This window comes from Aquarana catesbeiana, linkage group LG01 (assembly GCF_042186555.1).
Source record: "Aquarana catesbeiana isolate 2022-GZ linkage group LG01, ASM4218655v1, whole genome shotgun sequence".
In the NCBI taxonomy this organism is placed as follows: Eukaryota; Metazoa; Chordata; class Amphibia; order Anura; family Ranidae; genus Aquarana; species Aquarana catesbeiana.
The window spans coordinates 226840579-226854464 of NC_133324.1; positions in this window are offsets into that span (position 1 = coordinate 226840579).

Sequence of the window (13886 nt, forward strand, 5' to 3'; positions counted from 1 at the left end):
TTTGGCTTCCCCCGAGTAGGCTAAAATTCCAGCATTTAGATGAACAGACAAACTTGTTTTCAGACTGAACCTTGAGCTCCTCCCTAGTAATGAATCACAATTTAAGAGGGGTCCCACATTGGTTGGCTGTTGGCGCCATGTGGACTCTGGACCCATCCTGCTTATTCTCACAGGGGACAGTCATCTGTTGTTTTAGATAAACACCATCATGTTGTGTCACTTTCACCTGGCCTAAAACCCACTCACACTAATGCCCCGTACACGCGATTGGACATTCCGACAACAAAATCCATGGATATTTTCCAATGGATCACACAAATCTTGTCGGAAATTCCGAATATCAAGAACGCGGTGACGTTCAACATGTACGACGAGCCGAGAAAAATTAAGTTCAATAGCCAGTGCGGCTCTTCTGCTTGATTCCGAGCATGCATGGAACTTTGTGCGTCGGAATTGTGTACACACGATCGGAATTTATGACAACGGATTTTGTTGTTGGAAAATTTGAGATCCAGATCTCAAATTTTTTGTGATGGAAATTCCAATGGAAAATGTCCGATGGAGCCTACACAAGGTCGGAATTTCCGACAACAAGCTCCCATCGAACATTTTCCGTCGGAAAATCCAACCGTGTTTACGGAGCATAATAACTGTATGTTCACAGCCTGAGGCCTGTAACCTGGAATAAATAAATGTCCAGTCCAGTTGCATTTTACCTGCTTTATTGTACAAACATCACTCCAACACAATTTGTATGTCACATGTATTTTTCAGTACAATTCACCTTACATGTTTTACTAATAGATGTTCACAGTGCAGAACATTCTCCTTCTAATAGCTTTCCATTCAGTGAACATACAAGCACAAAACACTTCCACTTGATACAGCCAGGGTGTCTTTCCATACACACAAAAGGAGATCCTCTATAAGCCCAGGGGCCACTGTAAACCAACCCACAGGACCCGCTAGGATTTCAAGGTGGATAAGGTTTTTTTTTCTGCTCCTAAGTGTCCTACTTCACCACCCTAGCAGTTCAGCCTTGCAAATTGATATTTGATATGCTCCAGTTCAGCACTACATCTCTGCAGATCAGGGGTGCCATGTTCCCTTACCCCAAGTTCACTGGGCACCACCCACAGCTGGCATATAAAGAGGCACCATCTTCATTTATTACTTGACTAAAGGAGGGCCAACAATGCAAGAGGCATTAACTGCTGGTATAAAAAGAAAAGTATGGGTTTGTTTGTTTTTTCCTAATCATACTTACTTAGGTGGATGCAGCATCAGACCAATGCTACAGCTGTCCCCTGACATTTCTTCACTGAGAACCGAGTCACTGAACACAGCCAATGGCTCGGATTTCATTCCTCCCCGAGAGGAGAGCTGCTGACTGTCATTCAGCAGCTCTCCTCTCTGCTCCGCCACACTCGCTGGAGCGCTGAGCTGTGGAAGGGTGGGGAGCAGCTGTTTCAGGCTCTCAGCGGCTCGCGGAGACGCCGAGACTGGTATCAGTCAAGGCAGTTGGTGGATCCAGACTTCGTCGGGATGACGCGTTGCCTCGATTGATTGCAGTGACGTCAGCGGAGAGCAGACTTCAGACCTCTCTCCGCTGAAAACGGGTCACAGGAGTGCAAAACGAATTGCACTCCTGTGATCCATAGGAAAAGCCCAGCCTAAAAAGCTCAGGCTGGACTTCTCCTTTAACCGCCAGCAACTGTGGATTTATTTTGTTTTTGTGGACCAATCAAAAGAAATAGGCACTTTTATTTCAAAGGAAAAACAATAAAAACAGAAGAAGAAAAGTTAATAACTCATTGCATATTATACACTCCCTTTAAATAAAGGGATGCACCTTTGCCAACAATTACAAAAGTGAGACTGTGTATAAGTCAAAGATAAGCTAAAATTAACCTAAATTAACACTGACATGCTTACTCTTCTTTTCCAGTGGGTCCTTGCTCCTGCACCGAACAGAGCTTGTAAATGATGTGCTAGTGCCATTCAGTGCAGTAGTAATCTGGGCTCCAGCTGGTATGATGACGCACCCCGGGAGGTGGATTTATTACAACCTGGGATCAGAAGAAGTGGGTTGAGTGACACCAGCCTTCTTTCAATCCAGAAGACAGGTGAGATTTAGTGGAGCAAAAGAATACATGTGTGGGACATCACTAAGTTGAAAGTGATTTTTATTTTGCTGGTCCTGAGCTGTATTTTTCAGCTTTCTTTAAGTTGCAGTTTCTGCTTTAGGTGAATGATTTGTAGATACATTAGGGGAGAAGGAGAAATATGTAAGTAAAGGCTTCAGGCTTCAGCATACTTACCATTGTTGTTATAAGTACGGTACTTTTATGCTGCGTACACACGAGCAGACTTTTCGACCGGACTGGTCTTAGGGACCGAGTCCGGGGAACAATTCGACCATGTGTGGGCTTCATCGGACCTGCAGCGGACTGTTTCGGTCGAAAATCTGACGGACTTTAGATTTGGAACAGGTTTCAAATCTTTACGTCGGAACTCCGCCGGACCCAGTTCCTATCGAAAAGTCCACTCGTCTGTATGCTAGTCCGACGGACAAAAACTGACGCTAGGGCAGCTATTGGCTACTGGCTATGAACTTCCTTATTTTAGTCCGGTGTACGTCATCACGTACGAATCTGTCAGACTTTGGTGTGATTGCGTGTAGGCAAGTCCGTTCATTCGGAAAGTCCGTTGGAAGTCCGTCGAAAGTCCGTCGGACCAGTCCGGTCGAAAAGTCCGCTCGTGTGTACGCGGCATTAGAGTCTTTTTTCAGCTTACAATTACAATAGAAGAAGTTACATGTATTAAATTTTCATAAAACACAGATACATGTAAAACTTTTTTTTTCACTACCACTAATAATATTTATAATTTTCAAGACTGTAGCCCCGAGTGGAATGAGAAGCGAAACAGAACGTATTTTTATTTTCAAAATGCAGATATTGCTGATGTGTCATTTGAATTGCATGTTAGAGGTTCCAATTAGCGATTACAATCAACATTTCAAAAGAATAAAGGTTAACAAAACAGGTAAAGGCACTTTGTTATATTTTTGGTGTTAGATTTTTCAGTAAAATTATTCTGTATACGACCATGCTTTTATATATTTATATTATAATATATATATATATATATATATATATATATATATATATATATATACACATATATACACATATATATATATATATATATATATATATATATATATATATACATATATACATACACACACACACACACACACACACCACATACACACACACACACACACATTCACAAAAGTGAGTACACATTGTGCGGCGTATGGTCTGAGCACTGACAGACTGACCCCCCCGCCCCTTCAACCTCTGCAGCAATGCTGGCAGCACTCATATGTCTATTTCCCAAAGACAATCTATGGATATGAAGCTGAGCACATGCACTCAACTTCTTTGGTCGACAATGGTGAGGCCTGTTCTGAGTGGAACCTGTCCTGTTAAACTGCTGTATGGTCTTGGACACAGTGCTACAGACCTGGTTCAGGGTCTTGGCAATCTTCTTATAGCCTAGGCCATCTTTATGTAGAGAAACAATTCTTGTTTTCAGATCCTCAGAGAGTTCTTTGCCATGAGGTGCCATGTTGAACTTCCCGTGACCAGTGTGAGAAAGTAAGAGCGATAACACCAAAATTTAGCACACCTGCTCCCCATTTACACCTGAGACCTTGTAACACTAACGAGTTACATGACACCGGGGAGGGAAAATGGCTAATTGGGCCCAATTAGGACATTTTCACTTAGGGGTGTACTCACTTTTGTTGCCAGCGGTTTAGACATTAATGGCTGTGTGTTGAGTTATTTTGAGGGGACAGCAAATTTACACTGTTATACATGCTGTACACTCACTACTTTACATTGTAGTAAAGTGTAATTTCTTCAGTGTTGTTACATGAAAAGATATAATAAAATATTTACAAAAATTTGAGGGGTGTACTCACTTTTGTGAGATACTGTAACGGAAAGTATTCAGACCCCCTTAAATTTTTCACTCTTTGTTATATTGCAGCCATTTGCTAAAATCATTTAAGTTCATTTTTTTTCCTCATTAATGTACACACAGCACCCCATAATGACAGAAAAACACAGAATTGTTGACATTTTTGCAGATTTATTAAAAACAAAAAACTGAAATATCACATGGTCCTAAGTATTCAGACCCTTTGCTCAGTATTTAGTAGAAGCACCCTTTTGATCTAATACAGCCATGAGTCTTTTTGGGACAGATGCAACAAGTTTTTCACACCTGGATTTGGGGATTCTCTGCCATTCCTCCTTGCAGATCCTCTCCAGTTCTCTCAGGTTGGATGGTAAACATTGGTGGGCAGCCATTTTTAGGTCTCTCCAGAGATGCTCAATTGGGTTTAAGTCAGGGCTCTGGCTGGGCCATTCAAGAACAGTCACGAAGTTGTTGTGAAGCCACTCCTTCGTTATTTTAGCTGTGTACTTAGGGTCATTGTCTTGTTGGAAGGTAAACCTTCGGCCCAGTCTGAGGTCCTGAGCACTCTGGAGAGGGTTTTCGTCCAGGATATCCCTGTACTTGGCAGCATTCATCTTTCCCTCGATTGCAGTCGTCCTGTCCCTGCAGCTGAAAAACACCCCCACAGCATGATGCTGCCACCACCATGCTTCACTGTTGGGACTGTAATGGACAGGTGATGAGCAGTGCCTGGTTTTCTCCACACATACCGCTTATAACTAAGGCCAAAAAGTTCTATCTTGGTCTCATCAGACCAGAGAATCTTATTTCTCACCATCTTGGAGTCCTTCAGGTGTTTTTTAGCAAACTCCATGCGGGCTTTCATGTGTCTTGCACTGAGGAGAAGCTTCCGTCAGGCCACTCTGCCATAAAGCCCCGAATGGTGGAGGGCTGCAGTGATGGTTGTCTTTCTACAACTTTCTCCCATCTCGACTGCATCTCTGGAGCTCAGCCACAGTGATCTTTGGGTTCTTCTTTACCTCTCTCACCAAGGCTCTTCTCCCCCGATAGCTCAGTTTGGCCGGACGGCCAGCTCTAGGAAGTGTTCTGGTCGTCCCAAACGTCTTCCATTTAAGGATTATGGAGGTCACTGTGCTCTTAGGAACCTTAAGTGAAGCAGAATTTTTTTTGTCACCTTGGCCAGATCTGTACCTTGCCACAATTCTGTCTCTGAGCTCTTCAGGCAGTTTCTTTGACCTCATGATTTTCATTTGCTCTGACATGCACTGTGAGCTGTAAGGTCTTATATAGACAGGTGTGTGGCTTTCCTAATCAAGTCCAATCAGTATAATCTAACACAGCTGGACTCAAATGAAGGTGTAGAAGGTGTAGAGTGTCACAGCAAAGGGTCTGAATACTTAGGACCATGTGATATTTCAGTTTTTCTTTTTTAATAAATCCGCAAAAATGTCAACAATTCTGTGTTTTATATATATATATGTGTGTGTGTGTGTGTGTGTGTGTGTGTGTATCTCATCCATATCATATACAAAAATACTAATAAGATCTTAAAGTGTACATATAGAAAAGATACCCCCTTTTTTGTAGATTTACAATGGAGGATGGCTTTGATGCAGACCAGATTGATCAGGGTGTAATGTGGCGGGTTCTGGGTAGTATAAGTAAGTATACCAGAAACCAGATACACTGCTCCTGATGACTTCGGACGTACATGACAAAACGTGTAAGTGGGGCTTCCAGTATGTCACATCTACTTGTTTGGAACACATGTGGAGTGCAAGTTGGTGTGCCCAGCTTGTATTTCCCCCTTCTGTATCTACTGGTTTAATGTAAGTGCAAGTTTACTTCTTTTCCACAAAAATAAATAATACTACACTATGAGAGTCTTCCCCATCTCTTTATATATGTGATGATGGAGTACCACCAAGTATCTTAAAGCCACAGAGGCAACATATTACCCATATGATTTAAAAATGAGCATGCTGAACAGTGGGGGCCCGTGGGCGCACGGGCGCCGCCCCCCCATTCATGCGCCTGACCCCTTTCAGGATGCCGGACGCATGGATTCCTATGGCGGGCGGGAGGGGTGGTACTTTTTGAAGCACCTGATTAGAGCCAGAGGCTCTAATAGGCTTCAAAATAGGGTGGACTCGGAGTGCAGAGAGTGTGCCCTGATCCCACCCAATTGTGGGCACAAGTGGCTGCATTTGATGGGCACAACGAGGCTGCATTTGATGGGGGGTTCAGTATTTTTCAGTTTGTTTGCACCCCCCCAAAATTTTGAGCACCAGCCGCCACTGATGCTGAATATTAATTTGCTTAGAACTATCAGAATGATACATAATTACACTAGGTAACACAACACTGAAACCCCTTCTCATCTGCCCCACCACTGTACCTCCTGCACATCTGTCCCACCGCTGTAATCCCCTGCTCATCTGTCCCACCAATGTACCTCCTTTCTCCTTTGCCTCAACACTGAAACCCCGCTGCTTATCTTTCCCACCACTGTAAAAACCTTCTCATCTGGTCCAACACTGAACCCCCCCTGCTCATTTCTCCCACCTCTGTAACCCCCTGCTCATCTGCCCCATCACTGTACCCCCTGCACATCTGCCCCACCACTGTACCCCCCTGCACATTGGCCCCACCACTGTAACCCCCTGCACGTCTGCCCTACCACTGTAACCCCCCTGCACATATGCCCCACCACTGTAACCACCTGCTCATGTGATCCACTGATGTACCACCTTTCTCCTCTGCACATCTGCCCCACCTCTGTACCCCCCTGCTCCTCTGCCCCACCGCTGTAACCCCCTGCTCATCTGTCCAACCAATGTACCTCCTTTCTCCTCTGCCCCAACACTGAAACCTCCCTGCTCATCTTTCCCACCACTGTAACCACCTTCTTATCTGGCCCAACACTGAACCCCCCTTGCTCATCTGCCCCACCACTGTAACCCCCTGCACATCTGCCCCACCACTGTAACCCCCTGCACATCTGCCCCACCACTGTAACCCCCTGCACATCTGCCCCACCACTGTAACCCCCTGCACATCTGCCCCACCACTGAACCCCCCGCCCTCTCATCTGCCCCACCACTGTAACCCCCCTGCTCATCAGCCCCACCACTGTACCACCCTGCTCAACTGCCCCACAAATATACCCCCTTTCTCATCTGACCCACCACTGTAACCCCCTGTACATCTGCCCCACCACCGCACCTCCTTTCTCCTCTGCCCCAAAACCGAAATCCCCCTGCTCATCTCTCCCACCACTGTAACCCCCTGTTCATCTGCCCCAACACTGTACCCCCTGCACATCTGCCCCACCACTGTACCCCCCTGCCCATCTGCCCCACCACTGTATCCCCCTGCACATCTGCCCCACCACTGTAACCCCCTGCTCATGTGATCCACTGATGTACCTCCTTTCTCCTCTGCACATCTGCCCCACCTCTGTACCCCCCTGCTCATCTGTCCCACCAATTTACTTCCTTTCTCCTCTGCCCCAACACTGAAACCTCCTTGCTCATCTTTCCCACCACTGTAACCACCTTCTTATCTGGCCCAACACTGAACCCCCCCTGCTCATCTCTCCCACCACTGTAACCCCCTGCTCATCAGCCCCACCACTGTAACCCCCTGCACATCTGCCCCACCACTGTAACCCCCTGCACATCTGCCCCAACACTGAACCCCCCGTTCGCTCATCTGCGCCACCCCTGTAACCCCCTGCTCATCTGCCCCACCACTGTACCACCCTGCTCAACTGCCCGACAAATATACCCCCTTTCTCATCTGACCCACCACTGTACCACCCTGCTCAACTGCCTGACAAATATACCCCCTTTCTCATCTGACCCACCACTGTAACCCCCTGTACATCTGACCCACCACTGTACCACCCTGCTCAACTGCCCGACAAATATACCCCCTTTCTCATCTGACCCACCACTGTAACCCCCTGTACATCTGACCCACCACTGTACCACCCTGCTCAACTGCCCGACAAATATACCCCCTTTCTCATCTGACCCACCACTGTAACCCCCTGTACATCTGCCCCACCACTGCACCTCCTTTCTCCTCTGCCCCAAAACCGAAATCCCCCTGCTCATCTCTCCCACCACTGTAACCCCCTGCTCATCTGCCCACCACTGTACCCCCTGCACCTCTGCCCCACCACTGTAACCCCCTGCTCATCTGTCCCACCAATGTACCTCCTTTCTCCCCTGCCCCAACACTGAAACCTCCCCGCTCATCTATCCCACCACTGTAACCACCTTCTTATCTGGCCCAACACTGAACCCCCCCTGCTCATCTGTCCCACCAATGTAACCCCCTGCTCATCTGCCCCACCACTGTAACCCCCTGCTTATCTGCCCCACCACTGTAACCCCCTGCACATCTGCCCCATCACTGTAACCCCCTGCACATCTGCCCCAACACTGAACCCCCCGCCCATCTGCCCCACCACTGTAACCCCCCTGCTCATCTTCCCCACCACTGTATCACCCTGCTCAACTGCCCCACAAATATACTCCCTTTCTCATCTGACCCACCACTGTAACCCCCTGTACATTTGCCCCACCACTGCACCTCCTTTCTCCTCTGCCCAAAAACCGAAATCCCCCTGCTCATCTCTCCCACTACTGTAACCTCCTGCTCATCTGCCCCACCACTGTACCCCCTGCACATCTGCCCCACCACTGTACCCCCCTGCACATCTGCCCCACCACTGTACCCCCCTGCACATCTGCCCCACCACTGTAACCCCCTGCACATTTGCCCCACCACTGTAACCCCCTGCTCATGTGATCCACTGATGTACCTCCTTTCTCCTCTGCACATCTGCCCCACCTCTGTACCCTCCTGCTACACTGCCCCACCACTGTAACCCCCTGCTCATCTGTCCCACCAATGTACCTCCTTTCTCGTCTGCCCCAACACTGAAACCCCCCTGCTCATCTTTCCCACCACTGTAATGCCTTTCTTATCTGGCCCAACACTGAACCCCCCCTCCCCTGCTCATCTCTCCCACCACTGTAACCCCCTGCTCATCTGCCCCATCACTGTACCCCCCTGCTTTTCTGTCCCACCGCTGAACCCCCTTCTCACCCCTCCCACCATTGTACCTCCTGCACGTCTGCCCCACCACTGTACCCCCTTGCACTTCTGTCCCACCACTGTAACCCCCCCTGCTCATCTGCCTCACCACTGTACCTCCCTGCACATCTGCCCCACTGCTGTACCCTCCTGCTCTTCTGTCTCACTTCTGAACCCCCCTGCCCATTTTCCCCACTGCTGTACCCTCCTGCTCATCTGCTCCACCGCTGTACCCTCTTCTCATCTACGATATGTGTGATATGCAGAGTGATGAAAGGAAGCAGAGATGAGACACATCTACTTGTCCTGGCACACTCATCCTGTTGATCCACCTCTCGCATCCAGCCCACGTGCTTGTATGTGATGTCTGTGATTATATGTGATGTCACATACAAGCATCTGGAATGGATGTGCAATGATGAGCTCAGATCAGGGGCATTTTCTGAAAGCAGTGGGCCTGTGTGCAGGATCAGAAGTTGGGCCTCCGCAGCTAAGAAAAAGTGTGGCGCTCTACACCGCAGCAAAAGTTTTCATTGCACTGAATACTGGAGGTGGCTTAAAAGGGACACAGAGTGCAGAGGGGTTCAGTAGTAAGTGACACAAAGGTTCAGGAATCATTTCAACAAAGTTTCCAGAAGCTCAACAGTAATTCCACAAACTGTCACCTGATTGTGGTTTTCTCAATCACAGTGAAATCCCTTATTTCTGAGATTGGTAGTGGCAACCAAGCGAATCATCTTCCTCCAGATGGTGGGCGGAGCTATCAGGACTGTAATTGGCTTCAGCAGTGGCCAATGATAGTCCTCCTCCTCTTGGAAACAGGGACTGCCCCCCCCCCCCCACTAGAAGAACTGCACAAAAATCTCTTCCCCATTACAAAAGCTGATGATCGCAGTTACAGCAAAGTCAGAGAACCAAACAATGTTTCCCATCTTTTACAATGTGACTCCCCCTCAGTGCAGGTGCGGCGGGGGGGGGGTTCTTAAACTGGAATGCATTAGTGTCTCACTGACACTTCCCTGCGCTGCTCTGCTGATGGGGAGGGAGTCGAATGCCGGCAAAAGAGGCTTTGCGTGCCGCTTGTGGCACCCGTACCAGGGGTTGCCTACCCCTGGTATTAACAGTAATAATTTAAAAAGTGCTATCATGTCACCTTGCTCTGAACAAAGGCATTTTGATGGAGGAAAATAAGCTTAAAGGGCATCTAAACCCAAAAGCAAAAATGTTATACATTGCAGCTCACCAATTGCCAAATATGGCGACTACGTTATTTTCCTTTTTTTTAATGTTTTTTTCTTTTATTTTCACTTTGTGATCTGGCTAGTAGGTCTGCTATTTTTCAGCTTTCTATAACAGACCAAACTACCCAGCAAAAGTGGCAATTAGAGGGTTGAGACAAACTATTGACAACACAGAACTAGCCCACTTAAAAAGTGATCCATAGTTGGTTGCTTTTCAGAGTCCAGCGACGCATGCCTCTGTCAGACATTCAGAAGGCAATCCTGCAGCCTCCTGAATGCCTGTTTTTTCTATTCCCCAAATGGAAATTTGGTGCTGTCTGTCAACTTGACCTGCTAACCATGTGCACAGGCCCCTCTGGTTGTATTTTATAAATTAAGTGGGTAGTAAACCCATTGCTCAGCACTATTTTTACTGACCCACCCCCAGCTGTTCATGGGAAAGAGGACCAATTCATCTAATACCACATCTCCCCAGATTGACAAAGGTGCCTAAAGCTGTCCAAAGATGTCTCCGTTGCTCCAGAGCCCCCCTAAGTCAAAAAGTGTGTTACTGGCCAGGTCACCAGGTAAAATAAAAGGGAAAAACTTTTTAAACCCCCATCAAAATGATTGCAGGTAGTAAATGGCAAATAGCAGAATGGCAATCTAGAGCAGACCTGGGCAAATTGTGACCCCATCTGGCCCTTTGGTTGTCCCTATCCAGCTCTCTCCGAGGAAGCTAACAGGCTCAGAGAGGCATGTTGACAAATGTACAAGTGGAGAGCTGAAAGAACTGGAAGGAGCTGATCGGTACAGTGGGGAGGCTCAGTTTTGGTGGGAGAGCATTGCCTAGGAGATGCCCTGTTGTTCTCCCACCACTCTGCTACCTAGCCAAGTTCTTCCTGGGTTAGTGCCTACACTCTGAAAACCACAGGAGCCTTGCACCTGTTCTTCACTCCACGTCAGGATCCACAGAAATCCCTGCTGTACCAATCTCAGGCTCTCTCCTTCCAGTCACAGGGCCTTTCAAAGGGTTCCTCACTGCCTGATTTAACCCTATAATGCCGCACCACTGTGCTGCAATCACGTAAATTGCATGCAGGTACAGTGTGGCCTTATTGAACTCAGTGGGTGAATTTAACAAGCTGTGCTGCTTGTCAAACTCAGCAGCCCAAGTTAAAAATGTTGCGGCATGGGAACAGCCCCATTCAGCTGTTATTTTGCAGTTTGGATGAGTGCCAGGAAGCAGTAAAACTGCTGTTCAGCCGCCCTTTTTTACCACCCCCACTGACCTGAAAGAGACCTATTTTATATTGTACCTATTATTCACAGTGCCGGGTGTTTGTTTTATTTACAGGTTTACATACCTATGGACTTTCCCAGGTTTTAATCTGAAGCCAAATTAAGTTTAGCCCTCCACAAATATCCCATTCTGAGAAAAATAATTGCCCACCCCTGATCTAGAGGGATTCCGGTAACCTTTTTTGCTCCTGCTTCTAGTTCAATGACAGATGTACTAAATTAATGTAGGAGCTGTCTGTTTCCAGTTCACGATATACAGCGATTGCATCATAGTAATCATGTACTACTGGAATTAAGGCATTGGGGGTTATTTACGAAAGGAAAATCCACTTTGCACTACAAGTGCACTGCAAGTGCACGTGAAAGTAAAGTCGCTGTAAAGCCAAAGGGGGACATGCAAGGAAAATAAAAAACAGCATTTTAGCTTGCACATGATTGGATGATAAAATCAGCAGAGCTTCCCCTCTTTTCAGATCTACACCTCAGATTTACAGCGACTGCCCTTCCAAGTGCACTTGCAGTGCACTTGTAGTGCAAAGTGGATTTGCCTTTCGTAAATAACCCCCATTGTATCAGACAGTATCCTAGGACAGTTGCCTGCTTTGTTATTCTCAGTTCTTGCCTGCATTTACAGAGCAGACACAGTTGTGCTGAATGTAAATAAAGCAGTTAGTACATTGTGCTGTAACATTAGCTCTCAGAACAAGTTGCTTGGCATACCTTTTGACCCCCTGTAATTAAGTCTGAAGTGATGAAACGCATCGGGGCATGGCTACATGGCAATGCTGAGACGGTGACTCCATGTGTACCAAGGAAGCTATGAGGAGATCGCAACACTGAGTCACCTGGCATGTTTGGAATTTTAACACGGCGATTTTGAATATTTTTATGTTGTAAGCGCATTACTTTTAATAAACCTTAAGGTGTTTTTACACTATTGGAGGCTCTGTCTCAGTTTCTATCCCCACATGTGGAGAGTGTCTTCATAGATCTGGATGGAGATTGGCATGTACAAGCAGCTCGTCAATAACATCTAACAAGGCGATATTTGCCAGACACGAGAGTGAATGGCAACAGCATCTGGTTGGAGGAGAGAGTGAAGCCTCAATTACATATTAGTAAAAATCTGATGATATTAGTACCATCATCCCGATATTGTAGAATTAAAGGGATATTCAGTGTGGTATATATTTCTGATTTTATTATTGTATGTATATACTATTTTTGTAATTTTGTATTGCAACAATTAAAATTTATATAATTTTTATGTTCTTTTCAACTGTAAGTTATTACCTAGTGCCGAGATAGTCCCAATCCTCAACTTTGGGGGTGCATGCGTGGATAGGCAGTAGCAGCAACTGCCTCCACGCCTATATCCCTTTAATTCTAGCATCTGGTTGGAGCTTTATTCTTAAGGGAGTGGCATTGGCACACATCACTTTGGTGAAGGATTTTGGTGGATCAACGAGATTTTGTTTCACTATCTTTTATCACTTTAAGTTGGACTGTATTACCATATTGATTTGCATAAGCTGGAGCAAATATATATTTTTTGGATATGCCATATGGACACTTTTCATTATGTATAGGTGTTTTATGTTGATCATATCACAATGCTAATATTTAGGATATTTGTAGATTAATTTAGTGCGCTACTGTGGAATTATTTGACTCTCTCTTTTTTACATTGACATTTGTTTCACCTCATTTGCATGTTTATTGAATATTATTAAGTGGCAGCACAAACAGGTGTTTTTTATTAGGGCAGTGCACACACATATATATACCTTGATTGATAGATAGATAGATATATATATATATATATATATATATATATATATATATATATATATATATATATATATATATTTATATTAAGGTGAGGATGAGTTTTAAAAGTATCATTATTCTTTAGGGCTCATTTACAGTTCTGTGCCATGGTAACATGATAATGATGTAATGTGCTACTGCATTGTGGTACTATTCATTTTGAATGACACCCCACGCACTAAGGTAATGCACCTGCATTGTAGTATACTGCAATGCACGGCAGTGCCTTAGGCTGCATTGCATTACAAAAAGAGGCTCACATACGTTTTCTTCCACAATAGTGTGTGTTGGCAGCCATTTTTTTTCAATGGGCTGGCTTGACACAAAACACAATGGGGGTTATTTACGAAAGGCACATCCACTTTGCACGACAAGTGCAAACTACAAGTGCAAAGTGCACTTGAATTTGCACTGCAAGTGCACTTGGAA